The sequence below is a fragment of the Seriola dumerili genome, unplaced genomic scaffold (assembly GCF_002260705.1).
Source record: "Seriola dumerili isolate Sdu_G_001 unplaced genomic scaffold, Sdu_1.0 BDQW01000450.1, whole genome shotgun sequence".
NCBI lineage: Eukaryota > Metazoa > Chordata > Actinopteri > Carangiformes > Carangidae > Seriola > Seriola dumerili.
In genome coordinates this window covers 94,518-107,528 of record NW_019174705.1, presented here as the reverse complement: position 1 = coordinate 107,528, position 13,011 = coordinate 94,518, and the positions used below count along the sequence as shown (strand labels likewise).

Below are 13,011 nucleotides of genomic sequence, written 5' to 3'. Positions count from 1 at the left end.
GTCACATGCTCTCTGGAGTAGGTTTTCTTCAAGGACCGTTCTGTATTTAGCTGCATTCATCCTTCCCTTGATTCTGATCGTTCTCACTTCCACTGAGACCCCCTCCCCCCTTTCCTTATTTTTTTTCTCATCAGACCAGAGAATCTTTTTCCTCGTGCTCTCACAGTCCTTTAAATGCTATGTGGTAAACTCCAAGTGGGCTGTCATACGCTTTTTACTCAAAGTGGCTTCCATCAGCCACTCTACCATAAGAGCCTGACTCATGGAGTGCTGCTGAGGTGGTCATCCTTCCGGTAGGATCTGCCATCTCTGCAGAGGAAAAACTTTTGAAGCTCTGTTATAGTGATCATTGGGTTCTTGGTCACCTCCCTGACCGAGAACCTTCTTGCCCACTTACTCAGTTTAGCTGGACGGTGCTGGTGGTTCTGAACTTCTTCCATTTCGCAATCATTAAGGCTACAACGGTTTTATACCCTTGCTGTGATCTATGCCTCACCAGGTTTATCACAGGCACCTTATATACACAGGTGTGTGTATGTGCCTTTCTAAACAATGTCCAGTTAATTATATTTGCCACTGGTGGACTCCAATCAAATGAAGGGGTCTGAATACTTTCTGAAACCACTGTACATTTTCGCATTTACCATTATCCCATAATTGCTCTATGTTGCCCTAGTTACCACTGTTCAGCCAAAGTTACATGGGACTGCTTTAAAATGGACTAAGAGGAAAGTCTGCCCATGATGTAAGACACTCTTCACTTGACCGCACTGGTTCACTTTTGGCTTCCAAATATTTGAGGTATTAACCCATTAAAAGTAGGTTTATTGAATTAAATTTTAATTCAATATTTTGCATTCATTTGGTAGATTAGTAAAAATGTCAACATTAAAAGGTTCTTCAACCTTGGATTCATCAGATCACAAGTTCCCTCTCTTTTCATGGGAATCAACCACATTCTTGCAAAATTAACATGTGCTTTTTGGTGAGAACTTGTTTCTTCATGTTGTTGTGCTCAGTTTAGGAGAATGTAGAACACAAAACCCCTGCTAAGTGCATGTTGTGAATTGACTCTGCTATACAGTCCCTCAGTTATTTTTAGCTTGCTGTTGGCCTCCTGGTAGTTTTTCCTTTAGAGCTTCCTCTTTACATGAGCATCCATCATAGAAAGATGACCTGATCCAGATAAGGTCCTGATGGTGCCATTATTCCTCCAAGTCCTGAAGTTTGTTTTCACTGTGTTCCAGGAAAAAAAAAATGAACAGGGTCTTAAATCTGATTTTATCTCTTCTTCCTAATCTGAGACTTTCAGCAATAAAGAAATGTTGCCATGGCTCCTTTGACATTCCCTTAAAATCTAGTTTTACTTGATCTAATTAGAATCAGTGCAGTTAATTTGTGCAAAATTAGCTCACGTCATGATATTCAATGCAACTAATTGAATCGCAAAACTATTACAGCCCCCGAATTAATGAGGTATGTGCATACTTCCGCAACTGAAATGTTTACCCATTCTTACCACATAGGAAATACAAATAGTGGCCTTTTGTGTTTATCTTTCTTTTACAGGTTACTTTAACTGAATGAATAAAAAAAGAAAAGCTGTATTTTCTTTTTTTTTTTGTGTGAAACCAGCTCAGTAATCCCAGATTGTCTCAGAGGAGTGGTAAATACAGGTGCAGAGCCTTTCAGACGCTGCAATCCAGTGAGCTTTGCTGATCTGTCTGCAGCCTGACCTTCACTAGTGTCACATTCAGAGGGCATCAAAAAAGAAACTCCTCACCACAGAAGGCCCAGGCGACCCTTGAGGATTCTGGGTAAAGCAGAAGTTCGTGTAAGCTTAGCATCATCCTATTAAGTTGACTGAACGTAGGTTTAATGGAACAAAACGAGACAAGCTGATGCAGAACTGAAATAAACACTATAACTGCCCTTAAAACTGGTTTACTTAACAATATCATGCTTGAGATCTCATCTGATTCAAAATCAAAGCTAATGCATTACACAATATGAACATGTACCACCTCCGTAATAAAGGACAACGAGCACAGCCTGGAGGATTGAAGCATTTTGATCTTTGGACCTCAAAGTATTCTGCTGACTGAGGGCCTTCAAGCAAGTTCTCACATCAAAAAGAAAGACAGAGAAGCTGAAAGAGGCAGAGAGGGATGTCATTAGCATGACTTTCAGTTGCAAGACTAATCCCAGAAAGAGATGATAATTTTCTACTTTATGTCTGGGTCGTCCATACTGCAAGGTCAGACAGTGCCTGTGTCAGCCTGTCTCTCTCTGACAGATGGTTACCTGACATCACCCACCCAGTCAGACAGCCTTTAATACTTAATATCACTGCACTCACTCTCCTCTTTATATTCCTTCTTTTCAAACCAAGACATTTCCTCTCGCAATCCAAGACATCCAACTTGCTAATTCCATGTTTCTTTCTAAAGCTGCACAGAATAAAAAAAAAAAAAAAAAAAGAAGCTGGCCATCATGGTACAAGTAACCTTGCTCCAAGGGTAGCCTTTGTGCTTAGCAAAGGGCTCAGATTGTTCCTCCTGAAAAGGGGGACGGCTGCAACAGAGAGCACTCAGTAGCAACATTTGGCCTCTTTTGCACTGAAGATAATGACCAAGCAGATTAAGAGGAGACAAGCATTAATAGCCATCTTTTCGTGACGCTACTGTCTTCAGGTTGTCATGGTGAAAACTCACCATAAAAAAATAAAGAATAAAAAATACTTGTCCATTCAAATTGAAGCGCTTCCACTCTTTTACATCTCCTGCATTTACGTTTTTAATCATGAGCCTTCAAAAGATAGTTGTGTGACCTTGCAGCCTGAAATTTTCACAAAGCAACAAAACAGGGGGCTGGTAAATCCCTCGGCTAAAGCCTGCTGGGTGTGAAGGTTAGATAATGAATACCCATACATAGTGACTCTCTTCATTCCTGTTAACAGCACCGCAGAAATGAACCTTTTCATCTTAGCTGATCTTTTCTCGAGCCACCGCCGCGTATGCTCGGTGCAAAAAGCACCAAATGAAAAATGCAGTTAATAACGCAAAGTCAGAACCCAGGAAATCAAGCAGCTGTGTGAGGAGAAGAGGTGGAAGCAAGGAGACACGCATGGCTGGAGTTCACTGGAAGTCTACTGCTCAACCTTCTTTTAGTATAGTCACCTCACTTGGCTGCTCTCTCCCTCTCTCTCTGTGTGTGTCTCTCTCTCTCTCTCAGGGCTGACAGAATTATCTTCTGCATCAGAGCTGAGGCTGGGCCAACGCTCCACACAGAGGACTCCATTTCACACAGCCAGCCCCACTGTGGCCAAGGAGACGCAGCCAATCACGCTGGAGTATCAGTGGCATGGCCATCCACCATTTTGTGCTCCTCAAGGTCTTTGACTGTCCTGCTCGGCTGAAGTGGAGCTGCCTATGCTCGCTCGGCTATCTTGTTACACAGATGGAAGTGTTTAACTTTAAGAGCACAGACCTGAGCGAGCAGCTTCCCCTCCTGACGGTTCCTCTGCAGACTGTCATGACAGTCAGCAAAAGCAGAAGTGAGATGTGTGGTTTGTGTTTCGCTGCAAAGATGGCCTCCTAGAGTGCAGCTCTGATGTTCTTCATAAGCTGAAGAGATCTGAGAGAGGACTGTGCCTCTAAATACGGAGCACTGAACCACCCCGTCATACAGAAATGAGATATGTGCTATAGATATGTATATGCTATGATATGTGTATGCTTCTGTAGATAACAATACAAGTGACCTCCTACGCTCTAAACATGTGTCAGTGCTTCTGCTGGAGAGCTAAAATCCAGATTTTCAAGACTGAAAAGCATAAAAGATAAAACTTGGGGCAACCCTCAGCAACATTATTAAATATTCCATCCAAAAATGATTAAGTGCACAATTTAATTAATAGCCTTAGGCATGATTATTTTTACAATTTTATATGGGAAGGAATAGGTAGATATATTTGGTTTTCTCAAGAGGTCTCTTCCCTTGAGCTTGAGCAGAAAAATAATTCAGAGGAAAAGAATTCTATCAAGTACTGTACACAAGTAGGCTACAGCTCCACACACAATTCATGCGTCTAAACTGTACGTGTTCACAGTGGAGACACGTGAGGCTGAAAATATGATTCATTCAGATCTCCTGCAACTGTAACACACAGGTTGAAGGGCTAAATAAACACCACCGGAGAGTCAGGCAAGTGAAGGATGCCCAAGGACAGATCTCGGAGAGAAACCAGGAAGTGTATTTCCACAAGGACAATTACTCCAGGAAACCTTACATTCCACACAGCCTTGTAGACCATCCATCCTAGCAAGCCATTTCCTGACATAAATCAATCCGCTTCAGTCTCAAATAAATTCTGTGCTATCTCAGACAATATATGTGAAGAACTGTGGACAAACCGCGTAGATTAAAGTCAGAACTCAAGCCGCCAAACAAAAATGGTGATCCAGTGTCTCCTTCTCAAACGTTCTTGCTCCACTGATTATCTCATCTCAATCATAATCTTAAAACCTTGGTTTCATTGCTGTTTTCATTTTCTTTGTTAAAATGCATTCAGCTGTATCTAATTCCACCAATTCACCAAAAAAAAAAGAAAAAAAAAGAAAAGAGTTCAAGAAAAGGCTGCGAGATGCACTCAAGGGTTTCTTATAAGTGGTGCTCAGTGGACAACTGCCAGAAAACACTGCAATGCTGACTTCCTCGTAAGCCTGACATGGCAGTTACTACAGTTACAGGCAGTGGGTGAGGTTACAAGCTCGTCAGGATGGAGTATTTCAGAGTGACCAAAAGAGGACACAGGAAGCAGGAAAAAAAAAAAAAAAAAAAGAGCTGAAAAGTCAAAGTCAGTCTGGTTTCCTCGCAGAAACGTCCGAGGAAAAGCTGTGCCATGATGATGGCAACCTTTTCTAAAGCTACTGGTAAGTTTATCTTAGAGAAGAAGTAGAGTTCCTCTCCAGGTTCACCAAACTGACCTCTCGAGGCAACTCTACAAGTTTGAGAAGGGAAAGATGAGAGACCCATCAATATTAACTTACCACTGAGACCTCCTTTCCAAGCTCCTAAATATTTAATCGTCCTTGGACAGCTCTGTTGCTTCGTAGGCCGAGCCAGTGTGGATCCCTTCTACAAGACCACTCCTGTTCCTGCTCAATGAAGGCCTTGTCCGGTGGCACCACACTGCCCAAGGAACGGGCGTCTCCAAAGAATTCAGGATTTTTTCCACCACAGGCAGCTCGAGGCTGACAGAGTTGGTTCACTGTGTCTTATTAGAGAAGGGCATAAATCCTGAGACTAGGCTGGAAACCTGAGGACGCCGTATAGATGGCTTAATTTATCTCACCGGACAAACTGTCTCATCAGCATGGCCACTTTATACCTGAAGTCTTCGTTTTCTACTAAACTAGCCCCCTGTATTCCTAAAACATGTGTGAAGACTGGCAAAGATAGACACAAGAGCTTCAGCTACAAGCCTTGTTTGTTTTTTTTTAAGCAGAAGGGGAAAAGACAACGTTGAACTGTTGATGTTCTGATAGAAAGCAGAGAGGAGGAACCAGTTTTGCAGCAGTGTAACGTGGCATCTGACAACAGAAACTGGAATGACACCTCTAGCAAGCCACTTCCTTGTTCTAAACCCTGACATGATGTTGTGTTATGGTCTTTCAAACAGGCCGATGCCTGGTTACACAGCATTAAATTATTCATTTGATTATAGCAGGTTTAAACACAATCCAACACAATCAAATCTTGCGGTTCAAGAAAGAAAGAAATGTGCTTAGGGAGTGCAGAAGGTCAGAAAAATGCAAGAGCAAGTAGTGAGATTTTTTCTTTCTTTTTTTTTTTTTTGCTGTGCTGCAATGACTATAGTGTTGTGGATGTGGGGCCTGTGTGTGTCAGCACACTTACAAGTGTAGCAGCAGGGCCAGGCTGCATCTCATGAGCCATGCATCATGTCAAGAAAGCACTCACTGGAGCATTTCAATTTGCTTTTGTGCGCCTCCCTAGCCTTCTTCACTGCCCCAGGTAGAGAAGAATGGAGGAGTGCATCACCCAATGTGAGTGACTGAATGAAAGAGAGGGAGGGAGGGAGGGAGAGAGAGAGAGAGAGAGAGAGAGAGAGAGAGAGCAGTTGTGTGCGTGTGTGTGAGTGTGAGTGCGAGAGACCCAGAAAGAGTATCCGAGTGAGTGATGAGCTTCACAACCGCTTCCTTCCAGTGTTCAAACCATCACAGAAGTCTCTCCTGTTTAATCCCCTGTCCTCTCTGTTGAGCTTTTTTAGCGTAATCCTGAAATACCTTGCAAAAATCCAGTTATGTAATTTTTTTTTTTTTTCTAAAAGTATCTACCATAGTTCAGTTGTGCCCTGTCACCTTAAAGCTGAACTGCAGTAACAATGTGCATTAAATATTTCATGCAGAGGTAAATTTCAACCGGTTTGATTCTGACAGTCTTTGTCACGCTCCAGACATGTCACAAATATTTTCTGAGGGCCATGAAACTACAATTAAACCTACAAGAATCAATATAAATAAAATGAAACATTTATGCCGGTGTTAAATGTTTATGTTGCCATGACATAGTGCAGTATCTTATAGCATGTTGCAAGGTACTTTAAATAATTCACTGCTGCGTAAACACACACAAAAAACACACACGTTCCCTCAGTGCATTTTGCCTCAAGTCCCAGAAACCAAACAGTATTTCTAAGTTGTGCGCTGGAATATCATCATGCCCCAGGGTGCTCTGTGTCATTTAGCTCGCGATAAATTGATTACACACAAATTTATTTAAAGATATGCACCATGTAAGGAGAAAATTAATTAAAATACTCAAGATACTAAATTCAACTTAGGAGGGCTACAACTAATAGTCATTTCCATTACTGATTAATCTGATGATTACTTTCTTGATTAATCGATTCATCTTTTTGTCATAACGTCTGAAGAAAGTGAGAATTGCTCATCACAGTTGACAACATTTTAAAATGTCTTGCTTTGTTTAAAATCCAAAGACATCACATTTACTGACACATTGTATGACAAAGGGAAGCAACAGGCCATGACTATATCAGTTTATGTCGATATAAAACAGATGAAAGCTGCAAATTCTCATGCTGGAGAAGCTGGAACCAGAAGATTTACTGAAACTGATTCATTTTCTGTCGATCAAATAATCAATTAATTAACGATTTAGACACAGGCCCTCAAGACATGAAGTCAAGATTGAGTAAAAATGCAGGAGCCACCTTAAGGCCCTGTGCTTTTTAGTTTTTAATTCACATTTACACTGTATATTACCAGACAGATCTGTAATTATTTACATTACAAAGTAATTGCCACACAGAGGACCTGGGGACTTTGGGGGCCTCTGAGAGTGTGGCTCCTATAAGCAGTTGCTCACTTTGCCCTGTTAGTAATCCAGCCCTGCTTTACTACAACACAAACTACTGGAAATGCCATCTCTGCCACAGCACAGGCAAACAGCCCTGACTCACATGACCTTAACCGGGGAGCCGAGCAGAAAACCTGAGCACACAGATCAGCTACTACTGTAGCATGAATACGCTTTACAATTGAGAAGGAGTCGAGAATGTGTTGAAGACTTGTGAAAGTTAGAACAGCAACTCTAAGTGCAAAGACACAGCTCTCTGTGGCAGAGGCTATCTGTGTAGCCTCAGAGCTTTCTTCAAAGAAAAAAAAATAAAACATCACAATCACATCCAGGTTTACATCACTGGGCTCATTTGAAGAACATCCACTATCCACCAGACTATTTCCATTGCACCCGTCTGTGAGACAAATGTGTCGACCGCAGCAGATTCCTGCCCGGCCGTCCTCTATCGGCTCCTCCTTGAGAACCTGTTTGCCCTGCCACGCCAGGGAGAAGGAGCATCGCCACCATTTTGATTGCTCTTCTCAGCCCCAGCATTGTCGCAGCACAGTGTGTCAAGCTCACAGTCTCCTTGTCAGCAAGATTTCACACAGTGGCCAGGGGAACTGCAGAGCGTAGCACAGCCACACTCTCTCACACTCACACACACACTCTCTCACACTCACACACACACTCTCACACACTCACACACACACTCTCTCTCACACACACACACACACACACACACACACACACACACACACACACACACACACACACACACACACACACACACACACACACACACAGACCACAGCTTGCAAACACACCTCCACTCTCCTGACAGGCTGGTCAACAGATACCTTTAGGATATAAAGTGTGAAACGTCACCTAAGGTTGTACAGTGGACATTACAACATCGAGCTTGCTAATAAATGACCTGCAGCCTAATCCATTAGTCCGAATAACTTTTAAACATGCTCGAAACACCAAATAAATAAGTGTAATCGTGCAATAACAGACACATGTGCTGCCCAGTAAACAGAGAGGACTCCTGTGTAACTAACAAACATTTTACCTTTACATTTACAGCCACCAGGACGAAGATAACAGCAGTAATGTGACCAAAAACTCATCCAAAACAAAGAATCAAGAATCATCTTGAGAACTTCCTTTCAGAAACTATCCGCAACAGCCAGCACTTTACTCACACACACATGCACACACACACACACACACAGAGGAGAGAGAGAGAGAGAATGAGTGTGTGTGTGTGTGTGTGTGTGTGTGTGTGTTTAGACCACTTTGTTGAACATTAACTGCCTGCATGGCCAAAACACTGCATTATTCAGCATTAAAATTCCTATCTCATCCATGTGTCCCTCAGCGATCACAGTCACAAACATGTACTGTCCAAAAGTGTCAGCTGCAGATCTTTAAAATTATATATATATACATATATATATAGATATATATGTATATATAGATATTCCAAGCCAAGTTGTGTTTAATGAGGCTATGTAAATTAAAGCAGCAAGTTCATGGAGTTAACCTTGAAAGACCCACTAAATGATCTAGCCTCACTTTTTCAGAGTTCTTCTGTTTCCTCTAGCTGACTAAAACTTCAGAGCTGAAAAAAGCAGAAAAAGAAGCAGAGGAAGAGTTGAAGAGATGTAACGGAGCAGAGATGTAGGATATCACCCTCACCGATTCTTGTTTTTATTTTTTTTTTTATCCTCTAGTCTTTTTGTTTTTTGAACACAACCTTTGTTCTGGCGTGAGGGATCCTGCCTGTCTGACTCCAGGGCTCTCCTTGGAGACTCATCTGCCTTCCTCCATTTTATGGTGAAGCCCCTACTAGTATGACACATACCTGACTGGAGACCAGTGACAGCAAATAGACATCCAAACAGTGCAGGGGAGCAAGCGGCTAACAATGTAGCAGTAAGCACCAGGAACAAAAACAGAAATCAGAATAAAAATATATAAAGCCACACTGCGCTTACATTCATTTCACCACCACCAAGAGACATCTAGCTCCAACCCTGTGGAGAACCGAGTCTAAACCAGCCACCAGATAAGGTTTCTTTTTTAAATATTGAGGGGAACACATATAGCCTCCTCACACTGGACATGGTTTTCATGGTGAGTGTGTGTGTGAGCGTGTGTGTGTGAGTGTGAGTGTGTGTGAGTGTGACTGGACCAGCGGCTATGCCAGCTCCTCTGTGTCGCTAATGGAGGCTGGTTGGGAGAGGAGAGCAATCCGTGCAATGGCTTCTCCATGAAGCTAACGCGCAACAACACGCACGGCCGGAGAGGGGACGCACAGCCGGGGCCAGTAATTCCCCTGACCAGACATGTCAGAATAACAAAACACTCCGCTCCGGTGCTGCTGAAACACGCAGGCGAGCCTCTTTACACCGCCGCGTCCATTTCCGTGTGTCACTTTGACAACAAACCGAAAGGCGACATAGCGAGGAAGCGGTAGGTTGGTTAGGATATTAAGTGGGAAGCGAGAAGACCCACTTGACTTTGGCTGCATGGGTGCCAGCCGGAGCGCCCACCCGACTAAAATCTCCTCTCTCCTCCACTCCCAAGTCGGCTGGACCTGGACTATAAGGAGAAAAAACGGGGGGGGGGATCAGCTCTTTCCAGGTCATTCACGAGGCGCTCTCCAAATTATATCCCATGATCTACCATACCGACGTTCTCGCAGACCTTGAAAGCCCAGCCGAAATCTTGGCGAAACTGGAAATATAGTGCAAGAGGAAAAACTCACTAGTACAATCTTCTCCTCAAGCGATCCTCCCAAAAGTTGTCCTCGTATTTCATGCGTGCGCCCGGTCGTTCTAATGGATGATCGCCATCTTTCCTGCTTCTCCTTTGCTGCAGCTGCAGATGACCTGAGATCCGTCTGTCTCTGAATAATGAGCAACCACACAGACAAGGAAGACAATCTGCAAAGCAGGCTACACAAAGAAGTTTGGGAGACTAGCAAGCACCAGAGGGTGCACAAGAGTTTACGACGAGACGAGGGAGCATCAGCAGGATGGACAGCGTCTATGTCTGAGAAGCTCATCCTTCATCTAGACTGAAGTCAGATAGCCTGCAAAGCCTTATCAGCGGCTCAGACCACCACCAGATACATGCGGGCACCGTCAATTTTATATAGGCTTTCCATACTGTGTCTGCCACGTCATGGGGTTATCTGCAGTTCACTTTGGTGGTGATGATGCTGCTTCAACACCTCAACCACACAAACAACAACACAGATAAATGGATGGATAGATAGATAGATAGATAGATAGATAGATAGATAGATAGATAGATAGATAGATAGATAGATAGATAGATAGATAGATAGATAGATGCAGAGTTAATACATACCCTAATATTATAAAAATAAATATCAAAATATATCCATAGTAAAAATCATCACTCCCCCAAAGATTTATCACCTTTATTCAAATAAAAGTAAAATAATAAATTCACATGTGTATTAAGGCATTCTGTCCTTCATTCAAAACAAACAAAACAAAAAAAATAAAAATATATAAAGAAGAGAGCTGATGTGTTGCAGTACATTGTCATTACACTGTAAAGTAGACATGATGCTGCTGCTGCTGCAGGCTGCTGCTCTGTCCACCAGCTGCTAACAAAGAGGGAGCCCAAGACAAAAGGTGCAGGGTCCTGCTCAGATGTATGTCAGTGTAAAGGATGGGTGGGTGACGAGTTGGTGGGTGGGTGGGTGGGGGTTGAGCGGCACGCAAGGGAGGGTGGCTAGTGAGGAGAAGAGGCTACCTTGCATGATTGAGTGACAATAATATCATTTGACAATGTTTTTCTTTGTAAAGAAGAATGTGTTAGTGAAGCTTTTTGCCATAAATGCTGCACTGACATATCTCTTGTCATGTTATTGCACAGATAAATTCTAAATTCTACATTTTCATAATGAGCTCTTATGTCTTATACATTTTTACACTCAAACTACCTTAAGACTTGACATTTGAATGCATCATTTAAAGTTCACTTTTTTTCTTTCCATAACTCACTTTAGTTTGTCTTTCATTTTTGCAGCTACAGTGCTGTGCAAAGTTTTAGGCACAAAAAAAAAAATTTCACACCTCAAACCGATTTCAAATCAGTGGTTGATGTGACCGCACCCTTTGCCTTTAAAGCAACACCAGTTGTCCTTGATATTCAGGTCGGTTGTTCTGAGCATGCAGGAGAACTTGCCACAGCTCTTCTGTGGATTTAGGCCATCTCACTGTCTTCTGTCTCCTCATGTAATCCCAGACAGACTCCATGATGTTGAGATCAGGGCTCTGTGGGGGCCGCACCATCTGTTGCAGGACTCCTTGTTCTTCTTGTTGCTGAAGACATTTCTTTAAGATGCTGTATGTTTGTGAGCAATCAGATTCCTCCAGCATGGTACTGTGTGATGGGTAAGACTCTAAACATGACAGCACAGTAGTTTATATGAATCATGAATTATATAAAGTTCACAATAAAGCTTAATTTTATTAAAGATTATCCACCACTGGGTGTAGGGCATATTTGTCTTGCAGATTTATGGTAAAGATTATACAACACACACATATTAATGCTATATGTTACATTATATCATAATTTTTAATACGTGTTCATAGTAAGAACCTTCCTCTGCATGATGTACACAGTTGTGTGAGTGAGATGCATTGTTTTTTTTTTGCCTTTTGCAGACAGTAGATGGCAATAACATCTACCCTGATTATTCAAATAAAAGCATGTGAACTGTTTGCTTTCTGTGCTGAGTTTTTTCTTTATTTTTCTGTTTTTGTTTAAACAGCAACTTTTTACTCATGCAGAAAAAGTTTTTTCTTTCCTAATAATTCAGTCTGTTAAATTCAAATACCTGAAAAACCTGAGCCACAAATCATGTGAGTGGGCTCGCTGGTGATTGTTGTCTGATTTACAGGCAGAGACACTGAGGAGAAATTAAATTTCTTTAAGGTACAGACACAGTTAATCATGTTTGACAAGTGTTGGTGTTGCCTCTTGCGAGGTTCGGTTATGAATGATGGATTGTGGAATGCATATATTTTTGTGGAATCTATTAGAAGAATGATATGCAGTCACCAACTTGCCATCTGTGTCAACAGTGCTAATCCAGGGCTTGATTCTCTACAATGCTTTTACACAGTAGTGATATGCACAGTGTCTCAAATACGTGACACCCTTGGAGCTGAATCATGTGAGAATATGAAATATAAAATGTGCTGTTAAGCATAAGGCGACAGATGGAAACAGGAATGAGCCTTTTTTTAAAGCACTTCCATAGTGCCAGTTCTCCTGTTGTAGTGACGTACATAGCCCCATGTATTTCCCATACACTGTGGCAAATGATCACTTGCTCCAAAACTGACTTCCTCCTCCTTCAGGGTTACCTCTGATGCCCTGTTGTTCATTCATGCTTTTTTTTCCCTCCTCAGAGTATCTTGAAGAAAATTAAAGCCCACAAAAAATATACCTGTCTTATCTACACCAGTATCATTTTGATGTCTCAACAGATCTTTGAAGGAATGTCTCTGGAGAAACGATGTGTGAAATATACACAGCCATGCAGACACACACACACACACACACACA

General features: G+C 42.1%; 1 protein-coding gene across 1 annotated transcript in view; it reads right to left on the bottom strand.

Annotated features, from left to right (window-relative positions):
- znf462 (zinc finger protein 462) overlaps positions 1-9,942 on the bottom strand; it is a 46,615-nt gene extending 36,673 nt beyond the window's left edge. Inside the window, exon 1 of the mRNA XM_022762846.1 lies at positions 9,910-9,942. The gene's annotated coding sequence lies outside the window, so the exon portion shown is untranslated. The remainder of the gene's footprint in view (positions 1-9,909) is intronic.
- Between the last annotated feature and the right edge of the window lie 3,069 nt (positions 9,943-13,011).